We start from the raw sequence: 6,759 nt of genomic DNA on the forward strand, positions 1-6,759 counted from the left end.
TTTTGGTTTTGGTTTTGGTTGCTGTGGTTTTGGTTTTGGTTTTGGTTGCTGTCGTTCGGTGTTGTCGTCCTGTCTTGGTGCCGTCATGTCCTGCTGTCTTCTTGTTCCACGTCCCGGTCAGTCAGTCAAGTTATTGTTTAAGTCATGTCAGTTTACCGAGTCTGTATTTTGAGTTGCTTCAATAAACCCTGGTCCAAGCTGCACTTGGTCGTCCTGCTCCATGCTACAACCGACCTTGACAAGATTAACATCCGCTCCCGTCCTCCGAGTTCCCGAGCCCGACGGACAGTTCGTGGTCGAGGTGGACGCCTCGAACGTGGGTGTCGGGGCGGTGCTGTCCCAGCGTAGCCGCCAAGCCGATCGTCTCCACCCGTGCGCCTTCTTTTCTCGCCGCTTGTCAGCCTCAGAACGGAACTATGACATCGGAAATTGGGAGCTCCTCGCCATCAAGTTGGCCTTGGGGAAGTGGCGGCATTGGCTGGAGGGCGCCACCACTCTGTTCATTGTCTGGACCGACCACCGCAACTTGGAGTATCTGAGATCGGCCAAGAGACTGAACGCGAGACAGGCACGGTGGGCTCTGTTCTTTGACCGGTTTGAGTTTCTCTTTCCTACAGACCGGGTTCCCGTAACGCGAAGGCGGACGCCCTGTCACATTTGTTTCCTGGTGGGAAGGAGGGACAGGGCCCACCTCCCACTATCCTCCCGAGCTCGGTTCGGGTGGCGACTCTTTCATGGGAGATTGAGCGCCAAGTGGAAGCCACCTCGCGCGATCAACCTGGCCCCAGCAACTGCCCGGAGGGTCGCCTGTTTGTCCCTGAAGGCCTGCGGTCGTCCGTCCTGCAATGGGCGCACGACTCACGCCTAGCCTGTCATCCCGGAGCTGCCCGCACGAGGTACGTGGTGGCACAGTGTTTCTGGTGGCCCACCTGGCAAGTGGACACCAGCGATTATGTCAGAGCATGCTCAATTTGTAACCGCTGTAAGACGTCTACTCGTCCTCCGGCCGAGCTGCTCCAACCCTTGCCGGTTCCCCGGCGTCCCTGGTCTCACCTGTCGGTCAACTTTGTCACGGGCCTCCCCCCCTCGGAGGGAAACACGGTGGTCCTCACGGTGGTGGAACGTTTTAGCAAGATGACACATTTCATTCCTCTGCCTAAGCTCCCATCTGTGAAGCAGACTGCGTCCATCATGGTGTTTCGTCACCACAGTCTCCCACAAGACATCATGTCAGACCGAGGCCCACAATACGCTTCCACCTTCTGGGCGGAGTTCTGTCGACTCCTCGGTGCCGCGGCCAGCCTCTCCTCGGGGTTTCACCCTCAGTCCAATGGTCAAGCGGAGCGCCTGAACCAGGAACTGGGCAGGTCCCTCCGATGCATGGCCGCCGGGGACCAGCGCGGGTGGGTCCAACAGCTTCCCTGGGTAGAGTATGCTCACAATTCCCTTCCCAGCTCGGCCACGGGGCTTTCGCCTTTCCACTGCGTTTTCGGGTACCAGCCACCCTTGTTCGCCCACCAGGAGCGTGGTGCGGCGTGGCCGTCGGCCCTGGCTTGTGTTCGCCGTTGTCATCGAGCCTGGGCGAGGGCCCGGATCACTCTTCTCCGCCCAATTTCAGGATACGCCCGCCAGGCGAACAAGCGCCGGACGCCGGCTCCAGAGTACAGAGACGGGCAGCGTGTGTGGCTCTCGACGCGGGATTTGCCGCTGCGAGCGGGATCCCTCAAGCTGGCGCCCCGCTTTGTTGGACCGTTCCCTATTCAGAAGGTGATTGGCCCGTTCACTGTCCGTCTTCTCCTTCCAGAGTCCATGAAGGTTCACCCCACGTTCCACGTGTCCCGTGTGCGGCCCATCTTTGAGAGCACGTTGGCGCCGGCGCCCGTCCCGCTGCCGCCGCCCCAGCTCATCGATGGGGGTCCAGCTTACACCGTTCGCTCCTTGCTCTGATTGCGGCGGCGCGGTCGTGGCCTCTAGGACCTCGTGGATTGGGAGGGTTATGACGACGCGCACCGCTCCTGGGTGCCGAGCCGCTAGATACTCGACCGTTCGCTCATCGCGGAGTTCCATCGCTGTCATCCGAACCAACCGGGTCCGTGGCGCGGACGCCCGAGGAGGGACGACGGGACCAGGGGTGAGGATCCGGGGCGGCCTTGTATTGACCCCCTTGCCTGGTCGTCCGGGTGGTTGCTTTCTTTTTTTTGTTTTGGTTCCTGGGGACGTCGGGAGCCGTCCCCTGTGGGGGTCTTCTGTCACGTGCTGGCGCGTCTCTCTCAGAGTTCGAACAATTCGCTTCTCGAACCGCGTTTTGGAACGGATTGTGGTCAAAAACCGAGGTTTGACTGTACAGGCAAGGCCAGAATATGCGTAGAATGAAGAGGTTAAATGAGTGTGTAAAAAGAGAGCGATACGTCTTGCTCATGGCCGAGAAACTGTTGAGTGGAGCAGCTGTGTTCTCTTCCCTAGATGCTGCGAGTGGATTTTGGCAGCTACAAATTGACAGCTTTCATCACACCCTTTGGCAGATACTGCCTTAAAAGATTACCTTTTGGTATTTCCAGCACACCTGAAATCTTCCAACACAAAATTTTAGAGGCACTGCAGGGGCTGGATGGCGTGGAAGCTTTCATGGATGACATTCTCATTTATGGAATTACAATGAAAGAACACAATGAGAGACTGGAGAAGGTCATCAAGCGTATTGAGGCAGCAGGCCTGAAACTCAACAAGGAGAAATGCTCATTCAGACAGAGCCAGCTATGGCGGGGTGTGCTCCTCCAGCTCCATGAAGACGAATGGAAGTCTGGGGCGTACTGCTCAAGGTGTCTCACAGAGGCGGAAACGCACTATGCACAAATTGAGAAGGAATGGCTGGCTGGCGTATGAGCGTGAGAGCAATTCAATAAGTACCTCTGCTTGGACCAGTTCAGACTTGACAGACAACAAGCCATTGGTACCCCTTTCAACAGCGCTTATTAATTAGACTCCTCAGATACAATGCAATAATAAAATACGTATGTGCCTGGGAAAACCCTGTCTTGCAACCGCAACAGAGGTGAGAATTCCATTTCAGGGACATAACAGATGCTCATTTAGCGGACAAGGGATGAGTAAGTTCCAGGGAAAAAAGAAGTGTTTTTTCCTTCATCTGTGTAATTAAGTGCTGACTTTTTTATATCATCTTTGTTTTCATTCTGATAATTTATTTTGTGTTTATATTAGTTATGTATTTATTTATTAATAAAGAAGAGGACATTTCACTCAAATGTGATGTGAATGTTTATTACAAATGACGAAATTTCTGCTGTTTTCAGATGCACCCTGCTTCATTTTTTTCTCCTCTGCAATATTGTGAAAATCTGTCCCACTCTTTCTGCAAGTGATGTGAAAATCTTTATTTATGCATTTGTTACATCCCGCCTCAATGATTGTGATGCATTACTCTCTGGTTTTCACATGTCTAATATTAAAAACCCGCAGTTAGTAAAAATACATATGCAGCTAGACTTCAGACATCGAATGCTATTGAATGATATTACTTGCTTAGTACTACTTGAGATGCGATTTCAAGGGACTGTTATTTTTTTAGAATTGAACATCTTTATTGTCATTGTACAGCAGGTATACAACAATATTATGTACCTATAAAACATTACATGGCTTAGCGCCATCCTTTCTCATTGACTTAGTGATGTACTGTATACAGTAATGCCTCGTTTATCGTGGATAATTGGTTCCAGGACCACCAGCGATAGGTGAAAATCCGCGACGTAAAGAAAATATATTGTTACAATATCCATATAAGACTTTTGTGAACCTTTATTGTATTTTATTGTATTTTTAAACACTGTATATTGTACTTTTAAATGTTTTTTGTACACGTAAACATTTTAGTAAACATTTTAAAGTCAAACTGATTTTCATAAACATGTTTTTATTTAAATAAATAGGGAAATAAAGAAAATAAATAAGAGTAAATATATACAACATCCACACAAGACTTTTATGAACCTATATTGTAGTTTTATACACTTTATCGATCCATCGATCCATCCATCCATCCATCCATCCATCCATCCATCCATCCATCCATCCATCCATCCATCCATCCATCCATCCATCCATCCATCCATCCATCCATGTTCTGTACTGCTTTGTCCCTACGGGGGTTGCGGGCGTGCTGGAGCCTATCCCAGCGGTCATCGGGCAGTAGGCGGGGGACACCCTGAATCGGTTGCCAGCCAATCGCAGGGCACACAGAGACGAACAACCATCCGCACTCGCACTCACACCTAGGGGCAATTTAGAGTGCCCAATCGGCCTATCAGAAACCACCTTCATTCAACCATTGGTCTCCGCAACACCGCTTTGGACTGGTTCATTTCCTACCTCTCCGGACGAACCGAGTGTGTATCCTTGGGAGGTGTTAAGTCCCAGACCCAGTCTGTCACCTGTGGAGTTCCCCAAGGATCTGTACTCGGCCCTATCCTCTTCACTTTGTACATGTTACCCCTCGGCCGTGTCATCAGCAAGCATGTTTTTTCTTCTCATTGCTATGCTGATGACACACAGCTCTACATAAATCTGGACCAAACACCTAATTCAATCTCCACTGCACTCACCATCTGCCTGGATGAGATAAAGGCATTGATGAGAGAAAACTTTCTGCAATTAAACAGCTGCAAAACGGAAGCCATCCAGATTGGGACTCCCCACCAGGTCACATCATCCCCAATAACAACCATCACTTTTTCTGGTCAGGACATTCCGCTGTCATCCGTCGTCACCAATCTTGGCGTGCGAATGGACCCCCACCTCAATTACGAGGCCCACATCAAACACATCTGTAAAACATCATTCTTCCACCTTAGAAATATAGCCAAACTCCGCCCCACCCTGTCACTACAGGATGCGGAAAAACTCGTCCACGCCTTTGTCTCCTCCAGGCTCGACAACTGCAATGCACTTTTCATCGGGATCCCTGGCAAGAACCTTCAAAAGCTCCAATATATCCAAAACAGCGCCGCCAGGATCCTGATGAGAGTGCGCAAATACGACCACATCACACCTATCCTCCAATCACTACACTGGCTACCCATTTCCTCTCGGACCGAATATAAAATCTCCCTGCTGACCCATCAATGCATCCATGGCAATGCACCCCCTTACCTTAAGGACACGAATCTCCAGTCTTCCACACGGAATCTTCGCTCATGTAACACCTACCTCCTCAAACCCCCAAAACTAACCTCCGTTCCATGGGAGACCGGTCTTTCTGCTCCGTCTCACCCACATTGTGGAATGGCCTACCAGTCCACCTGAGAGCACCGCAGTCGGTTGACACTTTTGAAAACAGTCTTAAGACATTTCTTTTTAAAAAGGCATTTTCTGTAGCACTTTGAGATTTTTTCTAAAATGTAAAGTGCACTATAAATATAATTTATTATCAAGCATGTTTTTGGGATGTGGGAGGAAACCAGAGTGCCCAGAGGAAACCCACGCGGGCTTGGGGTGAACATGTAAACTCCACATAGGGAGGGTCAGAGGTGGAATCAAACCGGCACCCTCCTAACTGTGAGGCGGACATGCTAACCAGTGTGTCACCGAGCCGCCGCTGTTAGAACATATTACAGTTAAATCAACTTGACGTTGACATGGCATTAAAAATGTAGAATGTAAGTCTTCTCTCCAGCGTCACCGTGGTGCACTCTACGTGACAATCCAGAAGCCAATAATATCTGTGAGGGTCTGTAGACATGTACACACACCATACACCAGTGCACAACTTAATCACTCGTTTGTTATTGTTCTTTAAATAATTTTTGTATTTTTAAACACCTTTGTAAAATTTTTAAAGTCAAACTGACTTGCAGAAACATTCTTATTTATTTAAATAAATAAGGAAATCAATGTGAGTAAATATATTGTTACAAGACTTTTATGAACCTTTTTTGAAGTGTAAATGTGTCTGGCTCCTCTCTGCTCTTGCGTGCTGGCTGACTGACTCGCCCCTGCGGCCCAGCGCATCCGCACAAGACTTTTATGATTTCGCTTTTATACACTCTATTGTACTTTTAAATACATTATTGTATTTTGAACACTTTTTAAAACATTTGAAAGTGTCAGGGCTCCTCTCTGCTCTTGCGTGCTGGCCAACTGACGCGCCCCTGCGGCCCAGCGCGAGCGCATCCGCGCAAGACTTTTATAATTTTATTTTTACACACTCTATTGTATTTTTAAATATGTTATTGTATTTTAAACACCTTTTAAATCACTTTAATATGTCACGGCTCCTCTCTGCTCTTGCATGCTGGCCGACTGACGCGCCCCCGCGGCCCAGCGCGAGCGCATCCGCACAAGACTTTTTTTTATAATTTTAATATTGAACACTTTATTGTACTTTTAAACATTTAAACATTTTAAAGTGTATCGGCTCAGCTTTGCTCTTGCGGTGCTGACCGGCTGACGCACCTCGGCAGCCCAGCGCGAGGGTATCCACACATTGCTCAAAGGCGCTTTGCCGGCCGCTGTCACAAATCCTGGACGACAGTGCTTTTTTTCTACGTGCGCGGTTACGCTCACTGCCATTGTCACGACTGTTTCTACACGGCGGTGCATTTTTCCTTTGTGCGCGGCAGTCACGTCTCCGCTCTCGCCCTGCTGGCCTATGGCATTGCGCGCCCTCCGCACTAGAACTCTGAGGCGCGCGTCGCTAATACGGAACTGCTAATCGTCAGTCCTCACAGTTTTGTCCGTTTTGAC

Source organism: Syngnathus scovelli, chromosome 5 (genome assembly GCF_024217435.2).
Source record: "Syngnathus scovelli strain Florida chromosome 5, RoL_Ssco_1.2, whole genome shotgun sequence".
NCBI lineage: Eukaryota > Metazoa > Chordata > Actinopteri > Syngnathiformes > Syngnathidae > Syngnathus > Syngnathus scovelli.